This window comes from Vicugna pacos, unplaced genomic scaffold (genome assembly GCF_048564905.1).
Source record: "Vicugna pacos unplaced genomic scaffold, VicPac4 scaffold_20, whole genome shotgun sequence".
In the NCBI taxonomy this organism is placed as follows: domain Eukaryota; kingdom Metazoa; phylum Chordata; class Mammalia; order Artiodactyla; family Camelidae; genus Vicugna; species Vicugna pacos.
The window spans coordinates 91,783,662-91,805,851 of record NW_027328741.1 but is presented as its reverse complement, the minus strand read 5'-3'; the positions used below and the strand labels follow the sequence as shown (position 1 = coordinate 91,805,851).

Genomic DNA, 22,190 nt, shown 5'->3' with positions numbered 1-22,190 from the left:
CGACCCAGTATCGTGGCTTGCATGTACTCAGCACACTTGTATTCGGAAATCAGAGGCGTGCATTCATATTCGTAAATTTTGATTCATAAGAGCATATCGTGACTTAACCCAAATGCCGATATGGAATCTAATGGATTCCTGGTCCGTGATGTACAATTGCATGTCTTCCAACAGAATGAAGGAATCCCATATTCTACGCTACGTAGAGAAGAAATGTAAGAAGCCTATAACAAAGGCAAGTAGCTCTGCCAAAGTGTACTAAGAGCAAAAGAGACCGACAGCAAAGTGCACATTGGTGTTGGTTAAATTTCTTGGAATTTCAGTCCCCATGAAACCAATGGATCCATGTCCTGAGAGTGCGGGTGTTTCAGCAGAAATCAGGTGACGCATATGTATTCCGGGTGTACGGATATTATAGGAACATAAGTCTCCTTTAGTGGGTCTCTGTGTACTGTGAACTGTTAGAAAGTTTAAAGAAGTGTGAAACCATCAACAGAAAAGGGACACACTTTCTTCCATTGGTTCTGTGCATACAGATCTGAACAAAAGGAAAGAGAGAAGAAGAAAGGCGCATGGGACTCTAGTGGGTAGAATCACATTTAACTTAGTAACCATTCGTCAGATGCAGCCCCTCCCCCAACACTGACAAGATGCAGCAGCCATTGGGGATGGCAGTTAGCGGTTGGATTCCAGGTGGAATGTTGGTGTGTACCGCGAGGCTTGTTGTGGCTGGTGGATCCTAGGGAACCGGGCAGAGTTCTGTGGGTGGATCAGTGTGATGGAGGGGCTGCCGCCCTCTGTGGAGCTTGGCTTAGGTGTTTGATCAGGGAAGCTGTGTATGTTCGAGATACTGATGCTGCCCAAAGACCTGAGTTCACAGGTCAGTTTCCAGAACCTGAAAGGGCAGACAGTGGAAGATCTGCCTGTCATCAGCTTACTGGTGAGGCTCCGAGGTACTGTCAGACTTCCCCGGTCTTATTGAAGTCGACTTTAGGGGAGACACGAAGAGAAGCTGGCCGAAAAGCTGTCTGCACTGATTAAGGAGACATGCGAACACATGGATGAGAGATGTTCTGCTACAATGGAGAATACTGGCGTGGAGACAGCTGTAGAGGATACCAGGCTCAAAAGTCATTCATGAGACATATTGTACCTCGCTCATACTGGCAAAAACTTATGGAGTGCCAACGTGGACTTGAGGAATTTCCTCAATTCTCTTCTCCAAGAACGGGTCCAAGGTCCCTGACGTCTGCAAGAGAAGAGATGGCAGAGATGATCAAAACGCTCCTGTTCTTGGAAGAGGTCGTGAGAATCTACACGTACCAAGGGGCCTTCCCGAGCCATTCAAACCAGAATTCACCAAACCCAGCTAAGCCTTTTCCTAGGTTTGGGCCTCGCTAGTAAGCACTTGACCTTCCCTCCCCTACACTCAGGCATCCATTTTGAAAGATCAGTACCTGAGTTGCAATGAAGCCATTACTAGAAGAGCAAGCACTTCCTAGAATCAGAGTTCCTCCAGCTTCACACTCTGTGAACAACAGTGAACTCCTTAAAGTTCAAAAACTCTCGGCTGAAATAGATAGGAATTGAATACTTAGCTCACACATAGAAACGATGGCCTTCCGCTAGATTCAGCAAATGTTGTGTATGTCTTCCCTGGGGTGAAGGGAGTGTGGTAAGTGAGGGGAATCTTTGACTGAACTTGAATCTGTATTAGGCCTCAGTTTTTCAAGAATGTATAGGTAAATAGTACAAGCCAGAATGTGAACTGTACAGTATAAGCCGCCAATGAAATTAAACACACAGCTTATGTGGATCGTCTTTCACTTGAGTCAAGCCCCCGGGGGCACTATATCATGGGGGTGCAGACTTGGTTGCATTCAAGTGCTTTACCCAACATGATCGGATGATTAAGCGTTCTCATCACTGATTGAAGAACACCAGGTTCTCCATAGACTAGCATAACTGCAGCAGGCTTCTCCTAGCTAGAATGCCTCTAGGTCCTTTTGGATTCAAACCTAAATGTATATATTTGGTTTCTTTCCTCTTGTATTTTCCTAGAGATGGATGTGACCCCTTGAAATGCCAACATTGGCCAGTAGGTGTCATTGGGAGTAAAGGGCACCACATGCACAAGGGAATCCAAGCTTGGGGGTTATTTCATGTTTCCATTAGTTATTTCATGGTTCCTGTTGGTTTCGGAGGCTTCAAAAGTAAAGAGCTGACATGACCCCTTTAACAGTTTGGACTGCTAGTTTGCAATCTATCTGTCTAGGTTTTCTTTATAGCTGAAAAATGTTACCAAAATTGACAAGTCTGGCTTCTAGGTCGATTGAGTGTGTTTCAAAAAATAACTCCATTTTCGTATAACCTCAAAACATGTAAATGTACTCTGTTAAACTACTTAAAGTCTGCAAATGAGATATCAAAACAATGTCAAAACAGGTGTCTTCGGACAATCCCTCCCACCACGGCTGTATAGAAACAAAGAGCTAAGCAAATATCACATTTCTGTGAAATGTATCTGGATAGTGTTGATTCATCGATGCCCAGTTGGCAGAGAAGAAGTGCAACCTGCGCTCACATGCTCCCATGTACACAGCAATGGAAACATCCACTCACACAGCCCTTGGCACAGGACACATGCCGAAGAGAGGTCTGTTACTTCCAAAGACAGGATGAGGCTTCAGGACACCTGGAAGCAGGAGAAGGCAAAGCAGGGGATGAAAACCAGTGCAGTGTCTGACCCCTGGTGATGGAGCAACAAGGGTGAAACTCTGTTTAACTTGGACGCACACTCTCAAGCGGACAGGAGACATGGGATAGAAGGTGATGTGCTGAGATTTACAAGAGTGCACAGCAGATGCTTGGCTGACAGAACTCAAAGTAACCAGCGCAAAATATCCCCACAGTTGATTCTGAGACTAAGATCCCTGCTGCCATATTTGAGGTTGCAGAGGAAATGGTCAGTGAGGGATAGGGCTACGGATGATGGCACACGCTGAGTCTCAGGGATCTGGAGTGCATTGTGGGATGTGGTGGGTCGAATCAAGAGAGCAAACCGAACTGTGTACCAAGGATAAAGCAACCACACTGGTCACGCGGTTGAGATTACCGATATGTCCCATGGCCACACACAGTGCATCTGCAGGACCAGGGACAAATTGGGCATTTTGCCAATAGAGCACGTTTGGGGCTGTATCAGAGCTATCGTGCATCTGGTCTGAGGGTTCCAGGAGGCCTTGGGTTTGAAATCAGAATGAAAATCCTTAGGATCTTATACATTCATAACCTGGGCTGGGATTATGGTTTGTTTTGAGGCACAGGATGCGCAAGAGCTCTGTGGTTGCCTTTGTGCACCCGTGCCACAAGGATGAGAGGACCAGGTAGAGTGATCCAAGTCCACAGAGTGAGAAGAGGAAGCATTACCTTCAGCACTATCTCCCAAAAGCGGATGCTACATTTTGGATGGCACCGGCACGGTATGGCACCGAGGACACCAAGGTAGGTCTGCGGGATCATTCCTGCATTCCCTTATGTGTGACATCCATGGATGTGCTTCCACTGTTTTTTCAGTAGACAGAGAAACCCTGGGAAGAACTGCTTGCATTGGGACATTCCCGTGGCACTACAAAGCACATGCACACTCTCAGTTTGCTGTTTTGGAAACACTCCAAAATGACATAGAGCAGAATGCAGAGCTGAGAACCTTTAGAAGCCTCATTTCCACAAGAGGAAGTGTCCTGTGCACTTTCAGAATTGTGAGATAAGTATAATCAAAATGAAGTTATGCTAATCGAAGTAGTATGGGTTGTTCATCACAACTAATGCAACACCAGCAATTGGAGATATACCAAACAACACACACAGGAACTGAATATGGCATCAATATCTAGGAGAATTTGTCCTCACAGAAATCCCATGGAATTGCGTACAGCCAAGAGTCTTAAATTTTCACTTAACAAAGCCCTAGAATTGTACATTAGATACCTGATATTACCTGACCAGAAGAGATGAAGAAGTACAGAAAAAGAAAAAGGAAGTACCATTTTCAGTTCCAAAGATATTGACGGCCCAAAAGATAAGCTTTCAAACAACTAGACTGCAAAACGCTATCCAGACTAAATGTTGAAAATGGAGGTCAGGATAACACTGAAAAACAACAGTGTGTCAGAATCACAAAAGGCAGAATACCAGAAAAGGGGAAGAGAAAGTCTAAAAACGAGCCATAAAATATCAGAAAACTCAATGGATGTGATATTATCAGGGCTAAAATTCAGTCCTTAGCAGACAAGAAAATGCAGAGGGACGCATGAATGACTGTGAAGACAGGGGAACAGAAATCCCTCGGTCAGAAGCGGATACAGGAAATCAAGTGCAAACCAATGAAAACATTGCTGTTGAATCCTGGGTTAAGACAGGGCATGAAAGACTAGAATTCATAAGAGTCACAAATGGAAACGCAAGAGATAAAGAAACAAAAAACGTCTGAAAATTTATCTGTAGAAAACTCAGACAGAAACATGCTGAAAGCCAAGAAAGAATCATCTATGCGAATTCAGGAATTACACAGCATCCAAAGGAGGTGGAATCCCAATAGACCTACCAGCAGCTGTATGATTCAAACCAACAAAGTTCACGAATATCCCAGTGATTTAAAATGCACCTGGAGGAAACAACATAGTCACAAGGGAACCTCCAGAGGGGATCCAGCTGATATCTCGGCAGCAATTTTGCAGGACAGGGAGGAGTGCCAGGACACAGACCATATCCTAAATGGCCAAATGTTAACACCTAGGGTAGCCTATGCCCCATGACCACCATTTATAATAACGGCAGGGCTAGAGAATTCCACAGAATGGCAAATCTTAAAAGAATTCAGCAGTTCAAAACTTATTCTAAAAGGAAGGCTGAGAATACTCCCCTGAATAGAAAAGCAGCAAGATGAAAAGGAAAGAAGGAAACCATTATTGGAAATGCAAGAAGAGCATGAGTGGCAAAGAGAAACAAGAAGAAAGCAAGGAGGACATCAAAACCCTAAAGATGGGAGAGGGAAGCAGGAAATCATAGGGGATTGGAAGCACTATCTTAAATGAATCAGCTTATTTGACTCTCTGTTTGAAGCGAAAGGAGAGATGCATGGCCTGACGTCTTTGCAAAACAAGCGAGAAGAAGACCAACAAAGAATCAAGCCAACAAACAACCTTTAAAAAGGACGGTTGGCTGACATATAACAAGGGAAACATGATTATTCAAAAGAAAATACTTAAGGTGATGTCAAGGTTCATTCAGCACGCATCGACCCTGTATCGCGGCTTGCAATTACTCAGCACACTTGTATTCTGAAATCAGAGGCGAGCATTCATATTCGTAAATATTGATTCATAAGAGCATATCGTGACCCCACCCAAATGCCGATTTCGAATCCAATGGATTCCTTGTCCGTGATGTAGACTTGTATGTCTTCCAACAGGATGAAGGAATGCCATATTCTACGCTACGTAGAGAAGAAATTTAAGAAGCCTATAACAAAGGCAAGTAGCTCTGCCAAAGTGTACTAAGAGCAAAAGAGACAGACAGTAAAATGCACATTGGGGTTGGTTTCATTTCTTGGAATTTCAGCCTCCATGAAACAAATGGATCCATGTCCTGAGAGTGCGGGTGTTTCAGCAGAAATCAGGCGACGCATATGTATTCCGGGTGTACGGACATTATAAGAACATAAGTCTCCTTTAGTGGGTCTCTGTGTACTGTGAACTGTTAGAAAGTTTAAAGACGTGTGAAACCATCAACTGAAAAGCGACACACTTCTCTCCATTGGTACTGTACATACAGATCTGAACAAAAGAAAATAGGTAAGAAGAAAGGCCCATGGGACGCTAGTGGGTAGAATCACATTTACCTTAGGAACCTCTCGTCGGATGCAGCCCCTCCCCAAACACTGACAAGATGCAGCAGACATTGGGGATGGCAATTACCCGTTGGATTCCAGGTGGAATGTTGGTGTGTACCGCGAGGCTTGTTGTGGCTGTTGGATCCTAGGGAACCGGGCAGAGTTCTGTGGGTGGATCAGTTTGTAGGCGGGGCTGCCGCCCTCTGTGGAGCTTGGCTTATGTGTTTGGTCTGGGAAGCCGTGTAAGTTCGAGATACTGCTGCTGCCCAAAGACCTGAGTTCCCAGGTCAGTTTCCAGAACCTGAAAGGGCAGACAGTGGAAGATCTGCCTGTCATCAGCTTACTGGTGAGGCTCCGAGGTACTTTCAGACTTGCCCAGTCCTGGTGAAGTCGACTTTAGGGGAGACACGAAGAGAAGCTGGCCGAAAAGCTTGCTGCACGGATTGAGGAGAGATGCGAACACATGGATGAGAGATATTCTTCTACAATGGGGAATACTTGCGTGGAGACAGCTGTAGAGGATACCAGGATCAAAAGACATTCATGAGACATATTGAACCTCGCTGATACTGGCAGAAACATACGGAGTGCCAACGTGGACTTGAGGAAGTACCTCAATTGACTTCTCCAAGAACGGGTCCAAGGTCCCTGACGTCTGCAAGAGAAGAGATGGCAGAGATGATCAATACGCTCCTGTTCTTGGAAGAGGTCGTGAGAATCCACACTTCCCAAGGGGCCTTCAGAAGCCATTCAGACAAAAATTCACCAAGGCCAGGTAAGCCTTTTCCCAGGTTTGGGCCTAGTTTGAAAGCACTTGCCATTCCTTCCCCTCCACTCAGGCATCCATTTTGAAGAATCAGTACCTGAGCTGCAATGAAGCCATTAGGAGAAGAGCAAGCCACTCCTAGAATCAGTGTTCCTCCAGCTTCACACTCTGTGAACAACAGTGAACTCCTTAAAAGTCAAATAGTCTCGGCTGAAATCGATAGGAATTGAATAGTTAGCTCACACTTAGAAACGACGGCCTTCTGCTAGATACAGCAAATGTTGTGTTTATTTCTTCCCTGGGGTGAAGGGAGTGTGGTAAGTGAGGGGAATCTTTGACTGAACTTGAATCTGTATAAGGCCTCAGTTTTTCAAGACAGTATAGGTAAATAGCACAAGTCAGAAATTGAACTGTACTGTAAAAGTCGCCAATGACATTAAAGACACAGCTTATGTGGATCGTCTTTCACTTGAGTCAAGCCCCCAGGGGCACTATATCATGGGGGTGCAGACTTGGTTGCGTTAAATGGCTTTACCCAACATGATCGGATGATAAAGCGTTCTCATCACTGGTAGAAGTACACCTGGTTCTCCATAGACTAACATAACTGCAGCAGGGTTCTACTAGCTCTAATGCCCATAGGTGCTTTTGGATTCAAACCTAAATTATATATTTGGATTCTTTCTTCTTGTATTTTCCTAGAGAGGGATGTTACCCCTTGAAATGCCAACATTGGCCAGTAGGTGTCATTGGGAGTAAAGGGCAGCACATGCACAAGTGTATCCAAGGTTGGGGGTTATTTCATGTTTCCAAAAGTTATTTCATGGTTCATGTTGGGTTCGGAGGCTTCAACCGTAAAGAGCTGACATGAACCCTTTAACAGTTTGGACTGCTAGTTTGCATTCTATCTGTCTAGGTTTTCCGTAGAGCTGACACAATGTTACCAAAATTGACAAGTCTGGCTTCTAGGTCGATTGAGTGTGTTTCAAAAAATAACTTCATTTTCGTATAACTCCCAAAACATGTAAATGAATTCTGTTAAAATTCTTAAAGACTGCAAATGAGATATCAACACAATGTCAAAATAGTTGTCTTCGGACAATCCCTCCCACCACGGCTGTATAGAAACAAAGAGCTAAGCAAATATCACATTTCTGTGGAATGTATCTGGATAGTGATGATTCATAGATGCCCAGTTGGCAGAGAAGAAGTGCAACATGCACTCATTCACTCCCATGTACGGAGGAATGGTAACAACAACTCACCCAGCCCTTGGCACAGGATACTTGCCGAAGAGAGGTCTGTTATTTCCAAAGACAGGATGAGGCCTCGGGACACATGGAAGCAGGAGAAGGCAAAGCAGGGAATGGAAACCAGTGCAGTGTCTGACCCCTGGTTATGGAGCAACAAGGGTGAAATTCTGTTTAACTTGGACGCACACTCTCAAGCGGACAGGAGACATGGTATTGAAGGTGATGTGCTGAGATTTACAAGAGTGCACAGCAGATGCTTGGCTGACAGAACTCAAAGAAACCAGCGCAAAATATCCCCACAATTGACTCTGAGACCAAGATCCGTGATGCCAAATTTGAGTTAGCAGGGGCAACGGTCAGTGAGGGATAGGGCTACGGATGATGGCAAACGCTGAGTCTCAGCGATCTGGAGTGCGTTGTAGGATGTGGTGGGTCGAATCAAGAGAGCAAACCAAACAGTGTACGAATGATAAATCAACCACACTGGTCGCGCGGTTGAGATTACCGATATGTCCCATGGCCACACCCAGTGCATCTGCAGGACCAGGGACCAATTGGGCATTTTTTCAATAGAGCACGTGTGGGGCTGAATCAGAGCGATTGTGCATCTGCTCTGAGGGATCCAGGGGGCCTTGGGTTTGAAATCAGATGAAAAGCCTTTGGATCTGCTACATTCATAACCTGGGCTGGGATTATTGTTTGGTTTGAGGTAGAGGATGCGCAACATCTCTGTGGTTGCCTTCATGAACCCGTGTCACAAGGATGAGAGGACGAGGAAGAGTGGTCCAACTCCACAGCGTGAGAAGAGGAAGCATTTCTTTCAGCACTATCTCCCAATATCGGATGCTAGATTTTGTATGGCACCGGCACGGTACGGCACCGAGGACACCAAGGTCTGTCTGCGGGATCATTCCAGCAGGCCCTGATGTGTGACATCCATGGATGTGCTTCCACTGCTGTTTCAGTAGACAGAGAAGCTCTGGGAAGAACTGCTTTCATTGGGATATTCCAGTGGCACTACAAAGCACAAGCGCACACTCAGTTTGCTGTTTGGAAACACTCCAAAATGACATAGAGCAGAATGCAGAGCTCAGAACCTTTAGAAGCCTCATTTCCTCAAGAGGAAGTGTCCTGCGCACTTTCAGAATTGTGAGATAAGCGTAATCAAAATGAAGTTATGCTAATCGAAATAGTATGGGTTGTTCATCAAAACTAATGGAACACCAGCAATTGGAGATATACCAGACAACACACACAGGAACAGAATATGGCATCAATGTCTAGGAGAATTTGTCCTCACAGAAATCTCATGGAATTGCATAGAGCCAAGATTCTAAAATTTTCACTTAACCAAGCCCTAGAAGTCTACATTAAATACCTGATATTACCTGACCATTAGAGATGAAAAAGTATAATAAAAGAAACAGGAAGTACCATTTTCAGTTCCAAAATATTGAAGGCCCAAAAGATAAGCTTTCAAACAACTAGACTGCAAAACGCTATCCAAAAAAAGTATTGAAAATGGAGGTCAGGAAACACTGAAGAAAAACAGGGTCTCAGAAGCACAGAAGGCAGAATACCAGAATAGGGGAAGAGAAAGTCTAAAGACGAGCCAAAAAATATCAGAAAACTCAATGGATGTGATAATATTAGAGCTAAAATTCAGTCCTTAGCAGAGTAGATAATGCAGAGGGAGGCGTGAATGACTGTGAAGACAGGGGAACAGAAATCCCACGGTCAGAAGCGGACATAGGAAAGCAAGTGCAAACCAATGAAAACATTGCTGTTGAATCCTGGGTTAAGAAAGGGCATGAAAGACTAGAATTCATAAGAGTCCCAGATGGAAAAGCAAGAGATAAAGAAACAAAAAATGTCTGAAAATTTATCTGTAGGAAAATCAGACTGAAACTTGCTGAAAAACATGAAAGGATCATCTATGCGAATTCAGGAAGTAAACACCATCCAAAGGAGGTGGAATCCCAATAGACCTACCAGTAGCTGTATGATACAAATCAACAAAGTTCACGAATATCCGAGTGATTTAAAATGCACCTAGAGGAAAAAACATAGTCACAAGGGAACCTCCGGAGGGGTTTCAGCATATATCTCGGCAGCAATATTGCAGGACAGGGAGGAGTGCCAGGACGCAGACCATATCTGAATGGCCAAATGCTGCTACCTAGGGTAGCCTATGCCCCATGAACACCATTTCTAATAACGGCAGAACTAGAGAATTCCACAGACCAGTAAATCTTAAAAGTATTCAGCAGTTCAAAACTTCCTCTAAAAGGAAGATTGAGAATACACCCCTGAATAGAAAAGCAGCAAGATGAAATGGAAAGAAGAAAACCATTATTGGAAATGCAAGAAGAGCATGAGTGGCAAAGAAGAAAAAAGAAGAAGGCAAGGAGGACATCAAAAAACTAAAGATGGGCGAGGGAAGCTGGAAATCATAGGTGATTGGAAGCACTCTCTTAAGTGAATCAGCTTATTTGACTCTCTGAAGCGAAAGGAGAGATGCATGGCCTGCGGTCTTTGCAAAACAAGCAAGAAGCACACCAACAAAGAATGAAACCAACAAACAAGCACCAAAAGGGTACGGTTGGCTGACATATACCAAGGGAACCATGACTATTCAAAAGAAATTACTCAAGGTGATATCAAGGATAATTCAGCACGCGTCGACCCAGTATCGCGGCTTGCATTTACTCAGCACACTTGTATTCGGAAATCAGAGGCGTGCATTCATATTCGTAAATATAGATTCATAAGAGCATATCGTGACCTCAGCAAAATGCCGATTTGGAATCAAATTGATTCCTAGTCCGTGATGTAGAATTGTGTGTCTTCCAACAGGATGAAGGAATGCCATATTCTACGCTACGTAGAGAAGAAATGTAAGAAGCCTATAACAAAGGCAAGTAGCTCTGCCAAAGTGTACTAAGAGCAAAAGAGTCAGACAGTAAATGCACATTGGGGTTGGTTTCATTTCTTGGAATTTCAGCCCCCATGAAACCAATGGATTCATGTCCTGAGAGTGCGGGTGTTTCAGCAGAAATCAGGCGACGCATATGTATTCCGGGTGTACGGATATTATAGGAACATATGTCTCCTTTAGTGGGTCTCTGTGTACTGTGAACTGTTAGAAAGTTTAAAGAAGTGTGAAAACATAAACTGAAAAGGGACACACTTCTCTCCATTGTTACTGTGCATACAGATCTGAACAAAAGGAAAGAGGGAAGAAGAAAGGCCCATGGGACGCTAGTGGGTAGAATCACATTTACCTTAGGAACCTCTCGTCGGATGCAGCCCCTCCCCCAACACTGACAAGATGCAGCAGCCATTGGGGATGGCAGTTAGCGGTTGGATTCCAGGTGGAATGTTGGTGTGTACCGTGAGGCTTGTTGTGGCTGTTGGATCCTAGGTAACCGGGCAGAGTTCTGTGGGTGGATCAGTGTGATGGCGGGGCTGCCGCCCTCTGTGGAGCTTGGCTTAGGAGTTTGGCCCGGGAAGCTGTGTAAGTTCGAGATACTGCTGCTGCCCAAAGACCTGAGTTCACAGGTCAGTTTCCAGAAACTGAAAGGGCAGACAGTGGAAGATCTGCCTGTCATCAGCTTACTGGTGAGGCTCCGAGGTACTTTCAGACTTGCCCAGTCCTACTGAAGTCGACTTTAGGGGAGACACGAAGAGAAGCTGGCTGAAAAGCTTGCTGCACGGATTGAGGAGAGATGCGAACACATGGATGAGAGACGTTCTGCTACAATGGAGAATACTGGCGTGGAGACAGCTGTAGAGGATACCAGGCTCAAAAGACATTCATGAGACATATTGAACCTCGCTGATACTGGCAGAAACATACGGAGTGCCAACGTGGACTTGAGGAAGTTCCTCAATTCTCTTCTCCAAGAACGGGTCCAAGGTCCCTGATGTCTGCAAGAGAAGAGATGGCAGAGATGATCAAAACGCTCCTGTTCTTGGAAGAGGTCGTGAGAATCCACACGTCCCAAGGGGCATTCCCAAGCCATTCAGACCAAAATTCACCAAGCCCAGGTAAGCCATTTCCCAGGTTTGAGCCTAGATAGCAAGAACTTGCCCTTCCCTCCCCTCCACTCAGGCATCCATTTTGAAGGATCAGTACCTGAGCTGCAATGAAGCCATTAGGAGAAGAGCAAACCCCTCCTAGAATTAGAGTTCCTCCAGCTTCACACTCTGTGAACAACAGTGAAATCCTTAAAGGTCAAATAGTCTCGGCTGAAATCGATAAGAATTGAATAACTAACTCACACTTAGAAAAGATGGCCTTCCGCTAGATTCAGCAAATGTTGTGTTTATGTCTTCCCTGGGGTGAAGGGAGTGTGGTAAGTGAGGGGAATCTTTGACTGAACTTGAATCTGTATTAGGCCTCAGTTTTTAAACACAGTATAGGTAAATAGTGCAAGTCAGAAAGTGAACTGTACTGTAAAAGTCGCCAATGACATTAAAGACACAGCTTATGTGGATCGTCTTTCACTTGAGTCAAGCCCCCGGGGGCACTATAAAATGGGGGTGCAAAGTTGATTGCGTTAAATGTCTTTACCCAACATGATCGGATGATAAAGCGTTCTCATCACTGATAGAAATACACCTGGTTCTCCATAGACTAGCATTACTGCAGCAGATTTCTCCAAGCTATAATGCACATAGGTGCTTTTGGATTCAAACCTAAATGTATATATTTGGTTTGTTTCTTCTTGTATTTTCCTAGAGAGGGATGTTATCCCTTGAAATGCCAACATTGGCCAGTAGGTGTCATTGGGAGTAAAGGGCAGCACATGCACAAGTGTATCCAAGGTTGGGGGTTATTTCATGTTTCCAATAGTTATTTCATGGTTCACGTTGGGTTCGGAGGCTTCAACCGTAAAGAGCTGACATGACCCCTTTAACAGTTTGGACTGCTAGTTTGCATTCTATCTGTCTAGCTTTTCCGTAGAGCTGAAACAATGTTACCAAAATTGACAAGTCTGGCTTCTAGGTCGATTTAGTGTGTTTCAAAAAATAACTCCATTTTCGTATAAATCCCAAAACATGTAAATGAATTCTGTTAAAATTCTTAAAGACTGCAAATGAGATATCAACACAATGTCAAAAGAGTTGTCTTCGGACAATCCCTCCCACCACGGCTGTATAGAAACAAAGAGCTAAGCAAATATCACATTTCTGTGAAATGTATCTGGATAGTGTTGATTCATCGATGCCCAGTTGGCAGAGAAGAAGTGCAACCTGCACTCACTCGCCCTCATTTACAGAGCAATGGAAAACCCTACTCACCCAGCCCTTGGCACAGGATAGTGGCCGAAGAGAGGTCTGTTATTTCCAAAGACAGGATGAGGCCTCAGGACACCTGGAAGCAGGAGAAGGCAAAGCAGGGAATGGAAATCAGTGCAGGGTCGGACCCCTGGTGATGGAGCAGCAAGGGTAAACTGTGTTAAACTTGGACGCACACTCTCAAGCGGACAGGAGACATGGGATAGAAGGTGATGTGCTGCGATTTATAAGAGTGCCCAGCAGAAGTTTGGCTGACAGAACTCAAAGAATCCAGCACAAAATATCCCCACAGTTGATTCTGAGACCAAGATCCGTGATGCCAAATTTGAGTTAGCAGGGGCAACGGTCAGTGAGAGATAGGGCTACTGATGATGGCAAACGCTGAGTCTCAGCGATCTGGAGTGCGTTGTGGGATTTGGTGGGTCGAATAAAGAGAGCAAACCAAACAGTGTGCGAATGATAAATCAACCACACTGGTCACACGGTTGAGATTACCGATATGTCCCATGGCCACACCCAGTACATCTGCAGGACCAGGGACCAATTGGGCATTTTGCCAATAGAGCACGTGTGGGGCTGAATCAGAGTGATCATGCATCTGCTCTGAGTGATCCAGGGGGCCTTGGTTTTGAAATCAGAATGAAAAGCCTTAGGATATGCTACATTCATAACCTGGGCTGGGATTATGGTTTGGTTTGAGTCACAGGATGCGCAACAACTCTGTGGTTGCCTTCGTGCACCCGTGCCACAAGGATGAGAGGACAAGGAAGAGTGGTCCAAGTCCACAGCGTGAGAAGAGGAAGCATTCCCTTCAGCACTATCTCCCAAAAGCGGATGCTACATTTTGGATGGCACCGGCATGGTACGGCACCTAGGACAACAAGGAAGGTCTGCGGGATCATTCCAGCAGGCCCTGATATGTGACATCCATAGATATGCTTCCACTGGTGTTTCTGTAGACAGAGAAGCTCTGGAAAGAACTGATTTCATTGGGACATTCCCGTGGCAATAAAAAGCAGCAGAGCACTCTCAGTTTGCTGTTTTGGAAACACTCCAAAATGACATAGAGAAGAATGCAGAGCTGAGAACTTTTAGAAGCTTCATTTCCACAAGAGGAAGTGTCCTGTGCACTTTCAGAAGTGTGAGATAAGTATAATCAAAATGAAGTTATGCTAATCGAAGTAGTATGGGTTGTTCATCACAACTAATGCAACACCAGCAATTGGAGATATACCAAACAACACACACAGGTACAGGTTATGGCATCAGTGCCTAGGAGTAATTGTCCTCACAGAAATCCCATGGAATTGCGTAGAGACAAGAGTCTAAAATTTTCAATTAACAAAGCCCTAGAAGTCTACATTAGATACCTGATATTACCTGACCAGTAGAGATGAAGAAGAACAGTAAAAGAAACAGGAAGTACCATTTTCAGTTCCAAAGATATTGAAGGCGCAAAAGATAAGCTTTCAAACAACTAGTCTGCAAAACGCTATCCAGAACTAGTGTTGAAAATGAAGGTCAGGAAAACACTGAAGAACACCAGTGTCTCAGAATCACAAAAGGCAGAATACCAGAAAAGGGGAAGAGAAAGTCTCAACACGAGCCAAAAATATCAGGAAACTCAATGGTTGTGATAATATCAGGGCTAAAATTCAGTCCTTAGCAGACTAGATAATGCAGAGGGACGCGTGAATGACTGTGAAGACAGGGGAAGAGAAAAACCTCGGTCAGAAGCAGACATAGGAAAGCAAGTGCAAACAAATGAAAACATTGCAGTTGAACCCTGGGTTAAGACAGGGCATGAAAGAATAGAAATCATGAGTCCCAGATGGAAAAGCAAGGGATAAAGAAACAAAAAAATGTCTGAAAATTTATCTGTAGAAAAATCAGACTGAAACTTGCTGAAAGCCAAGAAAGAATCATCTATGCGAATTCAGGAATTACACAGCATCCAAAGGAGGTGGAATCCCAATAGACCTACCAGCAGCTGTATGATTCAAATCAACAAAGTTCACGAATATCCGAGTGATTTAAAATGCACCTGGAGGAAACAACATAGTCACAAGGAAACCTCCAGAGGGGTTTCAGCTGATATCTCGGCAGCAATATTGCAGGACAGGGAGGAGTGCCAGGACACAGACCATATCCTGAATGGCCAAATGCTGCCACCTAGGGTAGCCTATGCCACATGAACACCATTTCAAATAACGGCAGAGCTAGAGAATTCTACAGACCGGCAAATCTTAAAAGAATTCAGCAGTTCAAAAGTTTTTCTAAAAGAAAGGTTGAGAAAACTCCCCTGAATAGAAAAGCAGCAAGATGGAATGGAAAGAAGAAACCATTATTGGAAATGCAAGAAGAGCATGTGTGGCAGAGAAGAAAGAAGAAGAACTTAAGGAGGACATCAAAACCCTAAAGATGGGAGAGGGAAGCAGGAAATCATAGGTGATTGGAAGCACTCTCTTAAGTGAATCAGCTTATTTGACTCTGTTTGAAGCGAAAGGAGAGATGCATGGCCTGACGTGTTTGCAAAACAAGCGAGAAGAAGACCAACAAAGAATCAAACCAACAAACAAGCACCAAAATGGTATGGTTGGCTGACATATACAAAGGGAACCATGAGTATTCAAAAGAAAATACTCAAGGTGAGGTCAAGGGTCATTCAGAACGCATCGACCCAGTATCGTGGCTTGCATGTACTCAGCACACTTGTATTCGGAAATCAGAAGCGTGCATTCATATTCGTAAATTTTGATTCATAAGAGCATATCGTGACCTAACACTAATGCCGATTTGGAATCAAATGGTTTCCTAGTCCGTGATGTAGACTTGTATGTCTTCCAACAGGATGAAGGAATGCCATATTCTAGGCTACGTAGAGAAGAAATGTAAGAAGCCTATAACAAAGGCAAGTAGCTCTGCCAAAGTGTACTAAGTGCAAAAGAGACCGACAGCAAAGTGCACATTGGGGTTGGTTTCATTTCTTGGAATTTCAGCCCCCATGAATCCAATGGATCCATGTCCTGAGAGTGTGGGTGTTTCAGCAGAAATCAGGCGACGCATATGTATTCCGGGTGTACGGATATTATAGGAACATAAGTCTCCTTTAGTGGGTCCCTGTGTACTGTGAACTGTTAGAAAGTTTAAAGACGTGTGAAACCATCAACTGAAAAGGGACACACTTCCCTCCATTGGTACGGTGCATAGAGCTCTGAACAAAAGGAAAGAGGGAAGAAGAAAGGCCCATGGGACGCTAGTGGGTAGAATCACATTTACCTTAGGAACCTCTCGTCGGATGCAGCCCCTCCCCCAACACTGACAAGATGCAGCAGCCATTGGGGATGGCAGTTAGCGGTTGGATTCCAGGTGGAATGTTGGTGTTTACCGCGAGGCTTGTTGTGGCTGTTGGATCCTAGGTAACCGGGCAGAGTTCTGTGGGTGGATCAGTGTGATGGAGGGGCTGCCGCCCTCTGTGGAGCTTGGCTTAGGTGTTTGGTCCGGGAAGCTGTGTAAGTTCGAGATACTGCTGCTGCCCAAAGACCTGAGGTCACAGGTCAGTTTCCAGAACCTGAAAGGGCAGACAGTGGAAGATCTGCCTGTCATCAGCTTACTGGTCAGGCTCCGAGGTACTTTCAGACTTGCCCAGTCCTGGTGAAGTCGACTTTAGGGGAGACACGAAGAGAAGCTGGCCGATAAGCTGGCTGCACGGATTGAGGAGAGATGCGAACACATGGATGAGAGATGTTCTGCTACAATGGAGAATACTGGCGTGGAGACAGCTGTAGAGGATACCAGGCTCAAAAGACATTCATGAGACATATTGAAACTCACTGATACAGGCAGAAACATACGGAGTGCCAACGTGGACTTGAGGAAGTTCCTCAATTCTCTTCTCCAATAACGGGTCCAAGGTCCCTGACGTCTGAAGGAGAAGAAATGGCAGAGATGATCAAAACGCTCCTGTTCTTGGAAGAGGTCGTGAGAATCCACACGTCCCAAGGGGCATTCCCAAGCCATTCAGACCAAAATTCAACAAGCCCAGGTAAGCCTTTTCCCAGGTTTGGGCCTAGCTAGTGAGCACTTGCCCTTGCCTCCCCTCCACTCAGGCATCCATTTTGAAGGATCAGTACCTGAGCTGCAATGAAGCCATTACGAGAAGAGCAAGCCCCTCCTAGAATCAGAGTTCCTCCAGCTTCACTCTCTGTGAACAACAGTGAACACCTTAAAGGTCAAATAGTCTCGGCTGAAATAGATAAAATTGAATACTTAGCTCACACCTAGAAACGATGTCCTTCCGCTAGATTCAGCAAATGTTGTGTTTATGTCTTCCCTGGGGTGAAGGGAGTGTGGTAAGTGAGGGGAATCTTTGACTGAACATGAATCTGTATTAGGCTTCAGTTTTTCAAGACAGTGAAGGTAAATAGTGCCAGTCAGAAAGTGAACTGAACTGTAAAAGTCGCCAATGACATTAAAGACACAGCTTATGTGGATCGTCTTTCACTTGAGTCAAGCCCCCGGGGGCACTATATCATGGGGGTGCAGACTTGGTTGCGTTAAATGGCTTTAAACTACAGGATCGGATGATTAAGCGTTCTCAACACTGATAGAAAAACACCTGGTTCTCAATAGACTAGCATAACTGCAGCAGGATTCTCCTAGCTAGAATGCCTCTAGGTGCTTTTGGATTCAAACCTAAATGTATATATTTGGGTTGTTTCCTCTTGTATTTTCCTAGAGAGGGATGTTACCCCTTGAAATGCCAACATTGGCCAGTAGGTGTCATTGGGATACAGGGCACCACATGCACAAGTGTATCCAAGGTTGGGGGTTATTCCATGTTTCCAAAAGTTATTTCATGGTTCCTGTTGGTTTCGGAGGCTTCAACCTTAAAGAGCTGACATGACCCCTTGAACATTTGGACTGCTAGTTTGCATTCTATCTGTCTAGCTTTTCCGTAGAGCTGACACAATGTTACCAAAATTGACAAGTCTGGCTTCTAGGTCGATTTAGTGTGTTTCAAAAAATAACTCCATTTTCGTATAACTCCCAAAACATGTAAATGAGTTCTGTTAAACTTCTTAAAGACTGCAAATGGGATATCAACACAATGTCAAAATAGTTGTCTTCGGACAATCCCTCCCACCACGGCTGTATAGAAACAAAGAGCTAAGCAAATATCACATTTCTGTGAAATGTATCTGGATAGTGTTGATTCATCGATGCCCAGTTGGCAGAGAAGAAGTGCAACCTGCACTCACTCGCTCCCATGTACAGAGCAATGGAAACATCCACTCACCCAGGCCTTAGCATAGGACACGGGCCGAAGAGAGGTCTGTTACTCCCAAAGACAGGATGAGGCCTCAGGACACCTGGAAGCAGGAGAATGCAAAGCAGGGAATGGAAACCAGTGCAGGTTCGGACCCCTGGTGATGGAGCAACGAGGGTGAAACTCTGTTTAACTTGGACGCACACTCTCAAGCGGACAGGAGACATGGGTTTGAAGGTGATGTGCTGAGATTTTCAAGGGTGCACAGCAGATGCTTGGCTGAGAGAACTCAAAGAAACCAGCGCAAAATATCCCCACAGTTAATTCTGAGACCAAGATCCAAGCTGCCAAATTTGAGGTAGCAGAGGCAATGGTCAGTGAGGCATAGAGCTACCGATGATGGCACACGCTGAGTCTCAGGGATCTGGAGTGCGTTGTGGGATGTGGTGGGTCGAATCAAGAGAGCAAACCGAACTGTGTACCAATAATAAATCAACCACACTGGTCGCGCGGTTGCGATTACCGATATGTCCCATGGCCACACCCAGTACATCTGCAGGACCAGGGACCAATTGGGAATTTTGCCAATAGAGCACGTGTGGGGCTGAATCAGAGATATCGTGCATCTGGTCTGAGGGATCCAGGGGGCCTTGAATTTGAAATCAGAATGAAAAGCCTTAGGATATGCTACATTCATAACCTGGGCTGGGATTATGGTTTGGTTTGAGTCACAGGATGCGCAACAACTCTGTGGTTGCCTTCGTGCACCCGTGCCACAAGGATGAGAGGACAAGGAAGAGTGGTCCAAGTCCACAGCGTGAGAAGAGGAAGCATTCCCTTCAGCACTATCTCCCAAAAGCGGATGCTACATTTTGGATGGCACCAGCACGGTACGGCACCTAGGACAACAAGGAAGGTCTGCGGGATCATTCCAGCAGGCCCTGATATGTGACATCCATAGATATGCTTCCACTGGTGTTTCTGTAGACAGAGAAGCTCTGGAAAGAACTGATTTCATTGGGACATTCCCGTGGCAATAAAAAGCAGCAGAGCACTCTCAGTTTGCTGTTTTGGAAACACTCCAAAATGACATAGAGAAGAATGCAGAGCTGAGAACTTTTAGAAGCTTCATTTCCACAAGAGGAAGTGTCCTGTGCACTTTCAGAAGTGTGAGATAAGTATAATCAAAATGAAGTTATGCTAATCGAAGTAGTATGGGTTGTTCATCACAACTAATGCAACACCAGCAATTGGAGATATACCAAACAACACACACAGGTACAGGTTATGGCATCAATGCCTAGGAGAAATTGTCCTCACAGAAATCCCATGGAATTGCGTAGAGACAAGAGTCTAAAATTTTCAATTAACAAAGCCCTAGAAGTCTACATTAGATACCTGATATTACCTGACCAGTAGAGATGAAGAAGAACAGTAAAAGAAACAGGAAGTACCATTTTCAGTTCCAAAGATATTGAAGGCGCAAAAGATAAGCTTTCAAACAACTAGTCTGCAAAACGCTATCCAGAACTAGTGTTGAAAATGAAGGTCAGGAAAACACTGAAGAACACCAGTGTCTCAGAATCACAAAAGGCAGAATACCAGAAAAGGGGAAGAGAAAGTCTCAACACGAGCCAAAAATATCAGGAAACTCAATGGTTGTGATAATATCAGGGCTAAAATTCAGTCCTTAGCAGACTAGATAATGCAGAGGGACGCGTGAATGACTGTGAAGACAGGGGAAGAGAAAAACCTCGGTCAGAAGCAGACATAGGAAAGCAAGTGCAAACAAATGAAAACATTGCAGTTGAACCCTGGGTTAAGACAGGGCATGAAAGAATAGAAATCATGAGTCCCAGATGGAAAAGCAAGAGACAAAGAAACAAAAAATGTCTGAAAATTTATCTGTAGAAAAATCAGACTGAAACTTGCTGAAAGCCAAGAAAGAATCATCTATGCGAATTCAGGAATTACACAGCATCCGAAGGAGGTGGAATCCCAATAGACCTACCAGCAGCTGTATGATTCAAATCAACAAAGTTCACGAATATCCGAGTGATTTAAAATGCACCTGGAGGAAACAACATAGTCACAAGGAAACCTCCAGGGGGGTTTCAGCTGATATCTCGGCAGCAATATTGCAGGACAGGGAGGAGTGCCAGGACACAGACCATATCCTGAATGGCCAAATGCTGCCACCTAGGGTAGCCTATGCCACATGAACACCATTTCAAATAACGGCAGAGCTAGAGAATTCTACAGACCGGCAAATCTTAAAAGAATTCAGCAGTTCAAAAGTTTTTCTAAAAGAAAGGTTGAGAAAACTCCCCTGAATAGAAAAGCAGCAAGATGGAATGGAAAGAAGAAACCATTATTGGAAATGCAAGAAGAGCATGTGTGGCAGAGAAGAAAGAAGAAGAACTTAAGGAGGACATCAAAACCCTAAAGATGGGAGAGGGAAGCAGGAAATCATAGGTGATTGGAAGCACTCTCTTAAGTGAATCAGCTTATTTGACTCTGTTTGAAGCGAAAGGAGAGATGCATGGCCTGACGTGTTTGCAAAACAAGCGAGAAGAAGACCAACAAAGAATCAAACCAACAAACAAGCACCAAAATGGTATGGTTGGCTGACATATACAAAGGGAACCATGAGTATTCAAAAGAAAATACTCAAGGTGAGGTCAAGGGTCATTCAGAACGCATCGACCCAGTATCGTGGCTTGCATGTACTCAGCACACTTGTATTCGGAAATCAGAAGCGTGCATTCATATTCGTAAATTTTGATTCATAAGAGCATATCGTGACCTAACACTAATGCCGATTTGGAATCAAATGGTTTCCTAGTCCGTGATGTAGACTTGTATGTCTTCCAACAGGATGAAGGAATGCCATATTCTAGGCTACGTAGAGAAGAAATGTAAGAAGCCTATAACAAAGGCAAGTAGCTCTGCCAAAGTGTACTAAGTGCAAAAGAGACCGACAGCAAAGTGCACATTGGGGTTGGTTTCATTTCTTGGAATTTCAGCCCCCATGAATCCAATGGATCCATGTCCTGAGAGTGTGGGTGTTTCAGCAGAAATCAGGCGACGCATATGTATTCCGGGTGTACGGATATTATAGGAACATAAGTCTCCTTTAGTGGGTCCCTGTGTACTGTGAACTGTTAGAAAGTTTAAAGACGTGTGAAACCATCAACTGAAAAGGGACACACTTCCCTCCATTGGTACGGTGCATAGAGCTCTGAACAAAAGGAAAGAGGGAAGAAGAAAGGCCCATGGGACGCTAGTGGGTAGAATCACATTTACCTTAGGAACCTCTCGTCGGATGCAGCCCCTCCCCCAACACTGACAAGATGCAGCAGCCATTGGGGATGGCAGTTAGCGGTTGGATTCCAGGTGGAATGTTGGTGTTTACCGCGAGGCTTGTTGTGGCTGTTGGATCCTAGGTAACCGGGCAGAGTTCTGTGGGTGGATCAGTGTGATGGAGGGGCTGCCGCCCTCTGTGGAGCTTGGCTTAGGTCTTTGGTCCGGGAAGCTGTGTAAGTTCGAGATACTGCTGCTGCCCAAAGACCTGAGGTCACAGGTCAGTTTCCAGAACCTGAAAGGGCAGACAGTGGAAGATCTGCCTGTCATCAGCTTACTGGTCAGGCTCCGAGGTACTTTCAGACTTGCCCAGTCCTGGTGAAGTCGACTTTAGGGGAGACA

The 22,190-nt window shown here is 44.8% G+C and overlaps 1 long non-coding RNA gene across 1 annotated transcript; it reads right to left on the bottom strand.

Annotated features, from left to right (window-relative positions):
* Positions 1 to 17,042: 17,042 nt before the first annotated feature.
* Positions 17,043 to 21,973, bottom strand: LOC140693743 (uncharacterized). The gene is made up of 3 exons (XR_012069441.1): positions 21,792 to 21,973; positions 17,350 to 17,420; positions 17,043 to 17,141 (listed from the first exon to the last, which is right to left on the bottom strand). It is a non-coding gene; the product is annotated as an uncharacterized lncRNA (long non-coding RNA).
* Between the last annotated feature and the right edge of the window lie 217 nt (positions 21,974 to 22,190).